General features: G+C 35.4%; 1 long non-coding RNA gene across 1 annotated transcript; it reads left to right on the plus strand.

The window, feature by feature from the left end:
* Positions 1-13,622: 13,622 nt before the first annotated feature.
* On the plus strand, positions 13,623-14,534 carry LOC25495044 (uncharacterized). The gene is made up of 2 exons (XR_003011935.2): positions 13,623-13,764; positions 13,962-14,534. It is a non-coding gene; the product is annotated as an uncharacterized lncRNA (long non-coding RNA).
* The last annotated feature ends 1,597 nt before the right edge of the window (positions 14,535-16,131 follow it).

Consider the following 16,131-nt stretch of genomic DNA (forward strand, 5'->3'; position numbering starts at 1 on the left):
AGACACTATAGCTCCCTACGTTAATTATTAGGAAAAGTGAAATGGCTATATTTAATAATTTATAGAGAGGTCCATATACTAACTGACACTATAGCTACCTCATGAAATTAAAATTGTTTCATTCCCTTTCATCAAAAAATAAATAAATATTCACTCTGGTACAATAGTTGACAATGTTTTATAAAATCTCTTTTCGGCGTGTTTTCGTCTTATAACTGAAAAGACAAGGCTCGTGTCTTATATGACACTATTTTTACCTTTTAACTAAAAAAACAACCTACCCTAAAAAAAAAACTAAAAAAACAACCTTGCAAAAAAAAAAATAAAAAACAACATTGAATCGCATACATCTGACGACACAAATTCAAAATCATTAAAACCGAGCATAATTATTGATCATATTTTTTTTTAAGAGGCTAAATGAAATATATTACCAAATCAAAATGTCCTTCCCTAGAACAAGGTTTACCAGAGAAGAGACAACATAGTCCAAACAATGTTTACAAGGTAGAAACTGAACAAAAACAAAACCAGAAAAGAAATACTATTAGCCTATGTCGAGCATGGTAAACGGACTAAACCACCAACCATGATAATTGAAGGAAAGAGAAAAAAATTTCACCTTCAACCACATGAATGCTAGAGACTTAATCTTGTTAACCACCTACACAATCGGATATTCTCTGCCATTAAATAACCTATTATTTCTTTCTTTACAAATTTCACACACGCTTGCAAAGCAAATAACCTGCAAGTTTGAGCGTCGCACCTTAGTGGAACCACCACCAAAGTTGAACTAATTAAAATGATCCGCAACATAAAAAGTGATGACTATAGAAATGCCCAGCCACCAAAAAATAAAGTGTCAAACGGACCCAAAACTATTACAATGTAAGAGTAAATGAGAAGACGTTTCCACCGAACCACACCCTCCAACACACATCTGGGAAGCATTATCAATAACTCCACGACGAAGAAGGTTATCCTTAGTAGGGAGCCGATCGCGAAACAGGCGCTAAGCAAACAAGACAACCTTCAGAGGGATATCCTTATGCCAAGGATATGACACAAGCACTACAGAAGCAATATGAGGCTAAAAATTCAGGTAATTATAAGCACTACGAACTGTATAAGCAGGAGATGATACCAAACTCCATATCCACCTATCATCCTTGTAAACCTGTAAAATCACATTTTGAAGTAATAACCTAAGTTCCCCTACCAAATCTTGTTCCCACGCAAACAACCTCCGCCTCCATCTCCAAGCCTCTCTCTCATTCTCCCACCCTAGCTGACACATATCAAACACTGACTCCCCCTTTAACATCGACAACTCAAATAATCTGCTAAACCTGTCTCTAAAGAACACACCACCAACCCACACGTTCGACCAAATGAGCATATGTTTCCTGTTTCCCACAGAGTGACTAACATGATCACTAAACCACTCCTCCCGACGCAAGATCGTTATATCGCGCCACCACATAGAGGCCTCACACCCACAGAGCATACGGTTAAAAATTCATATTTAATTTTTGTTTTGTTAAAAATTTAATTTTTTTAGGGAATTTTTTTTACAATATTCTACACATTTTTGCACAATTTTATTGAAAAAATACAAAATTAACTTAAAAATAGGGACCAAAAATAGTGATTGAAAATTTTATACGGATTAAAAGTTGAAGAAAATTATTAGAGGAACTAAAACGAAAAGTTGGTATATTTATAGGGGCTAAAAATATATTTAACCCTAAATTTTAGTAATCCATATTCACAATATCTTATGTGGACTAATGTTATTTTGTTTGATGTTTGTGCATATAGGACATTGCTAAATTGTAAGGTTGGGGATGGGGGAGCTAAAGCCTACCGAAACAACATTGAAGTTATTCGATCGTTCTGATATCCAACCTGTTGGATATGTTGATGACATCCCCGTTAAAATAGAAGGGATATACATCCCAACTGATTTCATGGTGCTTGACATAGATGGGGACAATGAGTGCCCTATAATTTTAGGACGACCCTTTCTCGCCACTGCGGGTGCTATAGTAGATGTTCAGAATGATAGGATTGTTTTTCAAGTGAGTGATGAGCTGATAGGATTTGAGTTGGAGAATTTTATGAAAGGTGCCGCTCTTTATTCTTGTAACATGATTAAAGGTCATGATGTGAAAGAACGCTCATTAGCGTCATCTACACAATATGACCTCTTTGATCCCTTCTAAGGACACTTTCTTAACATCAAGCTAATGACTATAAAGAAGCGCTTCGTGGGAGGCAAACCACGCATTTAACTGCTTTTGTTTTGTTGTTTTGTAGGTAATTGTCCGAGTATGATTCGAGAAAACGGAAAATTTGAAGTCCCTTTATCCAGAACCTTGGCACGGCCGTGCCAGACCTTGCCTTCAAAAAACCCCCAAAACTCCACGGACTTGGCACGGCCCGTGCTAAGGTTGGCACAGCCGTGCCCGACTCCAGGTACAGATTTACCTCATCTTCTTCCCCATGTCTACGATGAACATGAGTGAGTAGACTTCTCCTTGTCTTGGGATTGTTGGATAAGTCTAAATGACATAATCCTAATCAAGCCAAGCTCTAAGCCTTAATCTTATGTAACCCTAATTTCTTATCTAAATTCACCGCTTTAACATGGATCAACCATTATCAAACTGTAGAAACGAAAGTGGAGGGTTTGATAATTGTTTATCCATCATTCCAAATATCAATTCATAAAACGAAAGTGAATTTAGACAAGTATTGCAAAGGCAGCAAAATAGTCTTTCCAATCTTTGAGACATATAGTTTCGATCTTCAAGGGAACTAATAATAATCAAGTCAGCGAAATAGACTTGGTTGTTAGAGGAACCAAAATCTAATAGTAATCATGTCAGCGAAATAGGCTTTGTTGCTAGAGGAACATAAGAGAAACTGTCTTGAGAAATTAGGTCTAACATAAAGTTATAAGCTTTTAGTTTGGTTTGTGAAGGACTTGTCATTTAGATGAACCAACGATCCCAAGGCTCCTTTTATTATTATCTTTCAAACGCTTTCATACTACTCTGATCATCATCAAAAGTTAATTGAATTAAACTACTACCTGTCGCAACGATACTCTTTTCATACTACTTCGGTAAGACCGTGCACTTGTGGTTTTATCTCATCAATGTTGCATTGTCGCATTAAATGTTGTGTCATTGTATAGCCGTTGTTATCGTTGTTGTTGGTTGAGTTGTCAGTGTTGTTGTTGGTTGAGTTGTCGGTGTTGTTGTTGTTGATGAAGTATGAAACATTACTATTGAATATTTGTTGTTAATTATGTTGTTAGATGCAGTTGATGATTTATATATCTATTATTATTGTTTGTGAATCTCACCCCTTCTGCTTGGAAATTGTTGCCTTTGCATCGGTAACTTGCAGGTGACCAAGAATAGTTGCAGTTGTGAATGGATTCTCTCATGTGTGTCTTAGGTGCTCTGATACGTAACAGGATGGGAATTTAGTTGTTGCTTTCTATTCATTACGTATTATTCTAGGAACTTTCATGAACATGTTGTTGGAATAAATTTTATGAGATTTTACGTTGAGACCTTTGTGCCAAAGTTGTTTAAATGTTGAAAAATTTCCGCTGCGATGTAATAAATGATATGTTGTTGAAGTTGAACAATAAATAGTAATTTTATTCTATTTATGAATTTATGAAAAGCAGTGTGACATTCCGTATATGTTGAAATACTCTGATTTTATGTATGATTTATATTGTTGGGAATACGGGGTGTTACACACAACATGCTTTAAGACTGATTTCATTAGGTTTCCCTTCTGAAAATCCAATACATTTACCATTGTTTCTGTAAATGTTGTAAATCCTATAAGCAACTTTCCTTCTATCAATACCAGACATAATAAACTCCTAAAGAGCAATTTCTTAATTACTTAAAGACTTTCCATTACACTTTTCTTGTAGCTTCTAACAAAGATGCTTGAGTTTTTCTTCATAAGTTCTACAGATGAAGTCAAACCCTTTAAGTCCTTCCTAAGAAGCTTTCAGATCCAATAGAGTTGATTCTTGTTGTTTCATCAAAACAACATATCTTTCTTTTAAATCTTTCAACTCATTGGTTCTATATTCAAAGTGTGTAAGAAGTTCTTTAAGAGACTCAATAAGTTCTTTTCTGAGAATTTTAGAATATACCTCATTTTCATCTTCAGAATTTGAGTCAGGATCTGCTTTTGAAGTCACAGTAGCCACTAACTCAACAACTATTTTTTTATCTTCTTCAGCTTCTTCCTTTTCAGAGTCTGATTCACTGTCTAAATCTTTCCAAATTGCCATTAAACTCTTCTTGATCTGCTTCCTGAATTTCCTTGTGTTGAAGTTTGACTTCTTTGACTTGTCCTTTGATTTCTCCGTCTGAAGATCAGGGAAGTCAGCAATGAAATGTCCAGGCTTTTTACAGTTGAGGCATCCCTTCTGATCTTCTTTCTTGGAGTTCTTGTAGCCACTTCTCTTACTCATAAACTTTCTATTCTTCTTTGCCAGATACTCAAGCTTGTTGGAAAGCATAGCCATCTTCTCAGTATGATCTTCATCAGAATCTCCATCAGGTGATTCTTCTTCAGATTCAACAACTTTAAGAGCTTTTGATGACTTCCCTTTAGATGGTAGAGCAATGGATTTACTCTTCTTAGCAGGCTCCAGTTCATTAAGACTTGTCTTATGAACTTTGAGAGAGCTGACAAGATCTTCAACACTTAAAGTGTTTAAATCTTTAGCTTCCAAAATAACAGTCACCTTTGGTCTCCATCTTGCAGGTAAGCTTCTTAGTATCTTGCTCACTTGATCAGAGGCTACATAGCTTTTCATTAGTATTTGAAGTCCAGTACTTAGAGTTTGAAATCTTGAGTAAATTTGCTCAATACTTTCATCATCTTTCATTTTGAACAACTCATACTGATGAACAAGCATAAGAGCTTTTGCTTCTCTGAAGAAAACATTGCCTTAGCAGTGGATTTTTCAGCCATCTTCATATATTATGCTTTAGCTATAGCTTTAACAAGTTCTCCTCTAACTGTGTGATGCTTCTTGTAGAGTTTCTTCTGAGCAGGAGTATGTTTTCTTCTATCAACAGCAGCTCCATCTTCATCAACGACCAAGTTACCAATTCCATCTTCTAGTATGTCCCATAGTACTTCATCTAAACCCATGACATGACTATAGAAGTTGGTCTTCCACCATGAAAATTCTTCAGGATCTCCATTGAACTTTGGAACTTTTCTAGAGTCAGATTTCTTGTTGTTTCCATAATCATAAGGAATAGTGTGATTGTCTTTGTCAGTTTCACTGGAACCAAGTTCAACACCAGGCATGGTTTGCTCATATCTTTTTCTGTTACACTGTTAAGTGTTTTGTCAACAGACCGAGGCTCTCAATACCAATTGAAGGTGAGAAAAATAAATTCTAAGCAAATAGATTCTACTTCTGAAGTGATGTTTAGAACTAAATAGCAGCGGATAAAATAGAGAGAGAGAGAGAGGGAGAGTGAGAGATAAGAATGACACAAAGCAATTATACAGGTTCCTTCAACAAACCGGAAGTAGTATTGTCCCCCTTGCACTTCCAAAGAGAGTTCACTAAAATGTAACATCTGTTTACAACTGCTCACTGCTAAAACTAGAAAGAGACTTCAAATGCTCAAGCACAACTGCAAGAGATTTCCTATGCTCCTGAACACAATCAAGAGACTTCTAATGCTTAAGTACAACTGCAAGAGACTTCTGAATTGAAACAGAATTACAAAGAAAATAGTTTGAGGTTGAACACTTGATATACAATCAATGGTGTTCACAATACAAATCAGATACAGACTCTTAAGACTCTAGAATTTCTAAGATATGGACTTTGATAAGAAATTCTAAGTGAACTTTTGATGCAGAACAATTTAAGCAGAGTTTTGGTGCTTTCAAATTGATGTAGAGTCTTGCCATTGTCTAAGTCTTCACTCCCTTATACAGAGGTGTGAAAGAGACGTTGTGAATTCCCAGCACATCAAAATAAGAGTCGTTTGAAGCTTTGATCAATCACCAATGATCTTTTGCCTAATATAGTTATTGTCCTATGAAGGATCAATTTCAAATCCATTCCCAGCATGTAGGAACATTTTTGCAGGCAGAGTTGTTATTCTTGTCTTGTAGCAGACACACAAACTGAGTAGTGGAGGTAGTGGTTGTACACTTCGTACAATTGTACTATGTCAACGCTCTTCAAAGAATAAGCATCCAGTTCTTCCAAATCCTTTCAAAATAGTCGTTGCTTCACTGCTCTGGTCTTTTGCAATGCTTGGACGAGATTGAATCCATTGAACAGCCTTTAAAGCTTTAAATCTTGCATCTCCTGCTGAACTACAGCTTCTGGTGATCTTCAGCTTCTGATGAACTTGCTTCTGATGACGTCATGACTTCATGAGCACTTTTGTCTTCAGGAGCACTTCTCTTCAGACGCTTTAAGCTTCCTTTTTGTTGATTCCTTTGCTCTCTTTTGTTCTTCAAGAGCCTAATAATGATATCAAGTTTTGTCTATGGTCCTATACACTTGAACAAATATTAGCATATCCAATTGACAATTTTTAATTCCTTGTTATCATCAAAACTCTTAAAGGATAATGTTAAACACATTTTGTTCCAACATGGTATACTCGGCCTCCATATGATCGAAGCCCAGTCAAGAGTAGGAGAAGGGCGTTGGAGAAATATATGTGCAGTGGCGGAGCCCTTCATGGGCTTAGGTGGGCCACGGCCCACCCGGAAAAATTAAAAAAGTGGTGTAGTGGCCCACCCAAAAATTGAAATAATTCAACTATAGGTCTATTTTGTGAGATTTTATACAATTTTATGTCGGTTTTAGGTTTCAGTTGATCCAAATTCCCGCAAATTGGTGTAGTGGCTCACTCGAAAAGTTTAAATAATTCAATTATAGGTCTTTTTTGCGAGACTTTAAACAATTTTTCAATGGTTAATTTTAGTGGCCCACCCTAACATTTTTTTTCTGGCTCCGCCACTGTATATGTGTTTGCTTGGCCGTGAGAGTCCCATCAGCAGAATGAAGCCAGACCTTTTCGTTGGGCAGCGGTGTCAGAGGAAGAATTATATTTGATATACTAGCTGCCACCAAAGGATGAGATAAAATAATAGACGGAAGTCGCCAACGACCATCAACAATAACCGAAAAAAGCTTCGTTGAGAAGGAGGAAGCCATAGGTAAATTCAGAATCCAAGCTAAAGGAGCGCCAAACCAATTATCCAGCCATAGATTTATAGAATCTCCATTACCAATCAGCCAAATCGAGTTGTCCACTACCGTACTCATATGACCTTTAATGCCAGCCCACAAAGAAGATTTCAAGTAGTGACGACGTGGAATTCCATTACAAAGATATCTATGCCGGATCAGAACCGCACATTGAGAGTCTTGACTGAAAAATTTCCAACCCAAGTGTAACAACAAGGCATGGTTAATCACCGAAGAAGGCTTAAGGTCCAAGCCACCAGCATCCCAAGGTCGACAGACAGTGTCCCATTTAACCGTGCAAATTTTTCGAGTAGTAATGTTGCCGCTCCAAATAAAAATTTAGGTTAATGGTGCATTACCCCCTGTAATATAGGTCATTCTTTATTTTCCCCCTGTAAAATATTTTTTTTGATTTATCCCCTGTAAAATATATTTTTTTTGTTTTTATGACCTATTAGGGGGTATTCCAAAAAAATATATTTTACAGGGGCTAAATCAAAAAAAAAATTTACAGTGGGGTAAAGCACCATTAACCCTAAAATTTTTAATCCAACGATCAAGTAATTTTAAAAGAGAGTTTGGCCAACGATAAATGTGAAAAGAATACACCAACATCCCATGAACAATGGACTTCACCAATTGAACCCTTCCCGTTACCTACAACAAGGCACCTTTCCAAGTAGCAAGCTTGACCTTAATTTTATGAATAATAGCCTGGAAATGAATACGACGAGGCTTTTCTTGAAAGATGGGACAACCAAGATAATGAAAGGGATCTATTTGCAGTCATCGCGCCTGTGTACAATTTTCTTTTATCAAAATTCACCAGCTGCCCAAATACCTCCACATAGGAATTAAAAACGCACAGAACACAACATACAATTTTGCGAGTTCCGACACAACAAATAAACACATCATCCGCATACAGAATATGAGTCGGAAAGTTAATACCTCGGCAATATGGCGTAGGCTGCAAGGAATCGGCAACACGCTCAATCTCAAAAGCTCTACTCAAAACCTCCTCTGCTAAGCAAAAGAGGAGCGGATATAAGGGGTCACCCTGACGAACCCCTCTCTTGCAGGCAAAATATTCCACGACACTACCATTTACCAAGACTGACAAGCGGGCAGAATGTAAAATAGTAGAAATCCAGTTGCAAAAAAGAGAGCTGAAACCGAACCTCTTGAGAACCAACAACAAAAAATTCCAATCAATGGTGTCAAAAGCTTTTCGAATATCAACCTTGAATGCCAAATTATCGCCATAATGTTATCGGGACAACATATTGATAACTTCTTAGGCTAAAAAACACAGCAGGATATATGTCGTTCACGAACAAAACCTCTTTTTTTGGGGGAAATTATGCGCATGCAGATAACAGACAGTCTGTCCGCAAGAATTTTAGTGACAAATTTAAACTGAAAATTATCCAAAGCTATCGGCCTAAAATCACTCATGGAACAAGCACCAGGAACCTTTGGGAGCAGCACCATAATATTAGCATTAAGGTTAGGAATGATTACCCCCGAATAGAAAAAATCTTGGACCGAACAAACCACGTCATGAATTACAATGTCCCAAAAGTACTGAAAGAAATGACCTCCAAATCCGTCCGGACCAGGCGCACCATCACCATTCAAATCAAAGACAGCCCGCTTAATTTCATCATTGTTCGGGGCCGCAGTCAACAGTAAATTGTCATTGTCTGTCACCATTAAAGGAATCACGGTTTCCACCAAATCATTATGCATACAGTTATTCTCGACACCAAAAATATTTAGAAAATATGCAAGTACATGGTCTTCAATTTGAGTTGGAGCAGTCAGCTGCATATCCCCATTTTGCAACATAGAGATTGGCTTTGAAGATGACTTGATTGTTGCTACCCGATGGAAATACGCGAAGTTTCTGCTACCGTGAATAAATCTCTGATGCCTTTCCTCTTCACGCCAGAATTGGTCTTGACAGTTAAGAGCCTTTGTAAGAGCTAACTGAGCAAGAAGTTCTTGCGCTTGCCTATCATCATCCAAGCCGTGGGCATCAATAAGTTGCTGAATATGCAAAAGTTCAGCCATAGCAAGCTCAACTTGTTTGTGAACATCACCAAAAGTGGTCTTGTTCCAAACTTTAAAAGCCTTTTTAACGCGAAGAAGCTTCTATTGCAGCCGATACATACCAAACCCAACCACTTCCAAGTTCCACGTGTCCAAAACCAGACGACAACAACCATCATGAGTAGTCCAGGCTTTGAAAAATATAAAGGAGGTACGCTTCAATGTAACTGCAATCTCCATAGTTAACACCAAAGGAGTATGGTCAGAATGTATCTGAACCTGGGCCGAGCAAGTAGTAATTCCCCAAAAGTCATTCCAAGCCTGATTGCAAACAACACGATCTAGACGTTCAACCACAGTGTCCAAATGACGACGACCATTGAGCCAGGTATAATGCACACCAATAGTATCAAGATGCAATAGAACATTAGCATTTGTCCAAGGTAGAAATTCATTACAAGCAATAGAAGCAGGCAGCCTTGTTCCCCTCTTCTCATGAGCGCCCAAAATCGCATTAAAATCCCCCAAAAAAATCAACGGTGCCAAATAACGTTGCTGTAGCAAAGTCAGATCACACCAAAGCTCTCAACGATGAATATAATTAGTACTTGCATAAATTCCTGCTATATAAATTTTAGTGTTGTAACAGACATGTTCCAACACCACACACTGAGAGGATTCGAAACGAACAACTAATTTCACATAACCTCCCCATAAAGCCAGAGATTCGGCAATAAAGAACCTCTATTATTCGCAAAATATTTTGTAATTTTAGTAGCTCTCCAAAACCAACTTGGAACAGAACTAAGAGATACCATTGGCTCGGCCAAGAAAACAAGAGATGGGCAATAAACACGGCATAATTCACTGAGGGCAACCCGAGAATCATGGTTGCCAACACGCCGAATATTCCAATATAAAATATTCATTTAGAGGTGGGTAGAGGACCCTGAGAGCGGGTTGAATAAGTCGCCTTTGCTATTTTCTTCTTCTGCGCCTTTGACAAATAAGCAGTCAAAGGTATGTCTAACGTGGTATTATTTACTAGCAAATCTTGAACATAATCTATTTCCGTTTGTAAAACCGGATCAACTGGATCATCTTGGTCTGCTACAATATTATTAATATTAGGAAACTCAGACGCCAAAGTGAGAAGTGGCTGTTCCTCATGCACCGGGCTAAGTGTGCGAGTAATTTCATCAGAAACATTTTGTAACGGCATATGGAAAGTAGTGCCTGATGGTTGTTGATGGGAAACAACGAGCTCCCCCTCTAACTGTATCTCTGTTGTGGATGTTTCCTTAGTGATGTCTTGCGACTTTGTAACATTTGTATCCTCCACTTCATCATGCTGAGTTGCGGTCCCCTGACATGTTACATCATTTTCAGTATCCTTCTAAACCATAGCTCCAGCTCCTTGGACATTCTCTTCACCATTGATTGTCGGAGCAGTAAAGGTTGTGGAAGAACCAATACCATCAGGATTGTCTTTAGGCTTCCACCCTGGCTTGGATTTCTGAGAGTGAGTTGGCTTCTTCCCCTTATAAAGTGGTTGTTCATTGTTTTTCTCCTGTCGTGGCTGCAATCAACGACACTGCGAAACATTATGGCCAATGGTTTTACAGCGATGGCAGAAATCAGACAGTCCCTCATACTCTATCGCCACCGGAAATGCAAAACCTTCACATTCTACCATGACCTCATAAAAAATATGCTTCGATAGATCCAGGTCAACAAGAATACAGGCATAATGGCCATACATTCTGTTCCTTGTCACATTATCAATGAGTAACGGAGTTCCCATCGCACCGGCAATTTAATACAAGGTCCTCTCCATCCAGCACTCCTACGGTAACTCCCATAAACGAATCCAAACCTGAGTGTGTGTTTGTCTTTGCGTGTGCATATTGAACTCCTTTGTCCATTCAAACAATCTCAGTAACCCTGGCTTCAAGTTAACCGTACCGGCTGTCCAAGCATTTTGCATATCCTCTTGTGAGTTGAAGAAGAATTAAAAAAAAATGCGCCTAAGAGACATCAGATGCCACGGCCCCCCCGTTACTTTCCATAATTTTTTTTTTAATTTGGCAGTAAGGTCTTTAGATGAGTAGGGCTTATCACCTTTGTTCAGCATCAACCGGCCGCGTAGCTTATTTTTCCAATAATCAATTCCACGAACATAGACCTCATCCATGATTTTAACAGATAAGGTCTCTCCACGCATAAAAGGCACCAGGAGAGGGTTAGAGATCACCGTATTGCCACGAAGAGCCTGAGCGAAAAATGGTTTAGGAGCCATTGTGTTGGTCTGAATCGGAGCAGCAACCGTAGGCTTGACATGTGGAGGAGCAACCACGATGGCTAGGGGGGATGAAGTCTTGATTCCATGGTTGAGGGATGGAGGCGCGAGCTCTGCCTTCCAGTCAAACATGGCGTCAAATATAATTTTACTAATTAGGGGTTGCATTAGGGTTTGCACACTATTATCCACTTTACAATTGTTATTTTTTCATTGGACTACTTAAAAAAGAATAACTGATAGGAAGATAGTTTTATTGCATCAAATATACCCAGTATGAGATAAAAGCACACATACATCATAAAACTTATTTAGAGATTGAAAAATTTAGAGATTATTTTCTAGAGATTTTATGAAAAAGCACAATAATCAACTTTTTGTTTGTTTATCGTAATAACAATCACTTCTTTGAAAAAATAATTGTTTGCATGCAACTATATCAAATGAATATTTTGTCACAAAGTTATCTTCATCTTTTGATACATATTTTCTCCCCTCTAAAAAAAATATTTTTTTGAAAAGTTACTATATTCTTTTTTCAGTTGAAGATGTTTTTGGATTTTTTTGGTGATCCCGATTTTTTTTTAAAACTATAACTAACAGATACAATAATCTTAAAAGTGATTTTTATTTTTAATTATATCAAACCTTGTAGGCCCTGTTTGTTACGGATTAGAATAAACTAGATTTTGCATTCAATAATTTAGAGATTCTTTTAAGAGATTTTATAAATAAATCAGAATATATTTTGTGTTTGTTTATCGTAATAAATTCATATTATTAAAAGTAATTTAAGTTGTTTAGATACAACCATATAAAAAGGATTTTTTGTTATAAAATCATATCAATCTTTTGAAAGCTAATTCTTTCATCTAAATAGGATTTTCTGTTACAAAATACACAAAATGGTAAATATATGCTGAGGTGTCAAAAAATTAAGATGGAACAAAATTGTATTTTTACTAGCTGATAACTTTCATAATTACAATTTCTTCAAAAAAATATCATAATTAGAGAATAGATAGATTTTATTTTTGTTATTTCTCAATGCAAACGAAGTTACAAATGCGATTTTACACATAAATCATACTTCAACGTGCGGAGTACGGGTCTGTTGCTAGTTATCCATGATACTATGTACACCACAGTACCTATAATCCAAAAGGTAGCAAAATCATAATTAAAGATTCTGATGCGTGAATATTCCAAACACTTTAATTGTCATATTTGTAGCCTGTCACATTCGTAAACTTGTCGCTGTTATATTCTATTAACTTGGATGTTGTGAATATGCTTGTAAATTCATTTTTTTTTTTGGTTTTAATGATTTTTTTTAAGAGTTGTGTTATTTGAACATCCATATATGTGACAACTTTTGTGACAACCAAAATTTTACAAAGGAAATGAGGTAGTGGCACAAAAACCAAAGCAATAGAGAGAGAAAGTAAAAAGATAATGTGAGCATGAGAGAGAAAGATGTCACAAAAGTTGTAAAAAATGGTTGTTCAAATATTATTTCTCTTTTTTTATGTGTAAGCCTCCGATCCACAGGGAAAAGAGACACCGATAATATGAGTTCGGCCGAGAGATAAGTAAAATCTGACCAATAATTAAGCTCGGTTTAAATAATTTTGAATCTGTGTCGTTAGATGTATTTGATTGAATGTTGTTTCTATAGTTTTTTTTAACCAGGTTGTTTTTTAGTTAAAAGGTAAAAGTAATGTCATTATTCACAAGCCTTGCCTTTTCAGTAGTAAGACACGAGCCTTGTCTTTTAAGTTATAGTTAAGACGAAAACACGCCGAAAAGAGATTATATAAACATTGTCAAACACCATCAAGCAGCTCAATTATTGTACGAGGAAGTTAATATTTATTTTTGATGAAAGGGAATGAAACAATTTTAATTTCATGAGGATACCACAAAATTGTTAACTATCACCATCAATTTAATAGTGTCAGTTAGTATATGCACCTCTCTATAAATTCTTGCATATAACAATGAACTAATGCAACACTAAGCTAAGTTCATAACAAATAATTTTAGCTTATTCTTTCTTTTGATCAAACAATGACTTATGTTAAGCTTGCTAATTTGGCTGTCTTCATGCTCACCACATTCTGTATGTATATTTTTTTTAACATTGTGCTCATCTTTCTCATCGATGTATTTATATGTTAGGAACTCGTAAAATATTCTTAATTAATGAAAAATTAGTATACTACATGCTCAATTTAATACCAAACTTTCCTAAATATATACGTTATATGCATAGATATGTGTATTGGTTCCAACTTTAATTTCCTTTGCCATTTGCAGTAATCATCCAGACAGACGAAGAACGTTGAAGCAAGGCATTGTGCAAGATATGGTATGCCTTGTGCAGTATTTGAGTCGAATCCATGCGGCAATTCCATAACGTGTCAGTGTGTCAGTTTGTACATATTTGGAATGTCCTGCATTGACTATACGGGTGATGGCCTCTAACTCTAATGAAAAAAACTACTTGAAGATGGCTTTGGAAATTGCCACTTAAGAATCATGCAACTATAATATGTCTGAAAATATTTTCGGACACTATTGAAAAAGACTACTTGAAGACAGCTTTGGAAATTTCTACTTAAGAATGATATGTCTCAAAAACTAAAAATCAACCATGCATGTTATCCTCCTTAAAAAAAAAATAAACCATGCATGTTATCATGCATCTACTACTTTAAATAAAACAACCTTTATTTCCTATTCATCAATTGTATTTCTTTGATATCCGTCTGGATTTTAATAAACTAGTATATAGTGACCCGTGCCAGCACGGGGAAATAATAACCTTTTTGGATCAAATGTATAGATTTTAAATTCGATATGAAAAAAATATCATCTTAATTTTGTATATATTTTGAAATATCTAAACATTGCATATAACGATAAAAATATTTGGATTATTATACTTGTACTAATTATTTGTGGTATAAGATGCACTCATTGTTAAACTTAGCATATGTAATCGTCAATGAAAAATACGTCGACGTACTGTGTAATAATATTTGTTGACAAAATGTATTTTATTAATCATAAAAACTAAAAAATATGTATTTTTTATATAATAGTCATTGTCACATGCATACACGTAGTCGGTAAATGCAAACGTTTAACTTTTTACGGGTGTGTATAAATATAGTTTGGGCTACAGAAACACCGATTGTTATTTGTTTTTAATTTTTACAAAACAAATGGTGTAATGTAAATATTGTATTTTAGGGTAACAATGATGTAAAAAAAAAAATGTTCTGCGGATTGTTAAACCTGAAAAGTGCATGAATTAATAGTCAATGACAGGAGGATCTGCTTATATAGAAATTGCATGTCTATAATGACCCGTGCCAAGCACGGGAAATAAAAAACTTTTTTGATCAAATGTATAGATTTTAAATTCGATATGAAAAAAATATCATCTTAATTTTGTATATATTTTGAAATATCTAAACATTGCATATAACGATAAAAATATTTGGATTATTATACTTGTACTAATTATTTGTGGTATAAGATGCACTCATTGTTAAACTTAGCATATGTAATTTTCTTGCAAAAATACGTCGACGTACTGTGTAATAATATTTGTTGACAAAATGTATTTTATTAATCATAAAAACTAAAGAATATGTATTTTTTATATAATAGTCATTGTCACATGCATACACGTAGTCGGTAAATGCAAACGTTTAATTTTTTTCGGGTGTGTATAAATATAGTTTGGGCTACAGAAACACCGATTGTTATTTGTTTTTAATTTTTACAAAACAAATGGTGTAATGTAAATATTGTATTTTAGGGTAACAATGATGTAAAAAAACAAATGTTCCGCGGATTGTTAAACCTGAAAAGTGCATGAATTAATAGTCAATGACAGGAGGATCTGCTTATATAGAAATTGCATGTCTATAATGACCCGTGCCAAGCACGGGAAATAAAAAACTTTTTTGATCAAATGTATAGATTTTATACTATGTTATCTTAAAGTTATAAGTGTTGTTATAATTTACATTTGATATGGAAAAAAAATATCATCATAATTTTGTTAATTTTGTATATATTTTGAAATATCTAAACATTGCACATAGCGATTAAATATTTGGATTTATTATATTTATACTAATTATTTGTAGTATAAGATGTACTCATCGTTAAACTTAGCATATGTAATATTTTTGCAAAAATACGCCGACGTACTGTATATTATTATTTGTTGACATAATGTATATTAATCATAAAAACTAAAAAAAATGTATTTTTTTTTTATATAATAGTGAGTGTCAGATGTATACATCTAGTCTGTGAATGCAAACGTTAAATTTTTTACGGGTGTATATAAATATAGTTTGGGCTACAGAAACGCCGATTGTTATTTATTTTTATTTTTTACAAAATCAATGGTCTAAGTTAAATATTGTATTAACGATGTAAAAAAAAAAGTTCCGCGTATTGTTAT

The sequence above is a fragment of the Medicago truncatula genome, chromosome 3, assembly GCF_003473485.1.
Source record: "Medicago truncatula cultivar Jemalong A17 chromosome 3, MtrunA17r5.0-ANR, whole genome shotgun sequence".
In the NCBI taxonomy this organism is placed as follows: Eukaryota; Viridiplantae; Streptophyta; class Magnoliopsida; order Fabales; family Fabaceae; genus Medicago; species Medicago truncatula.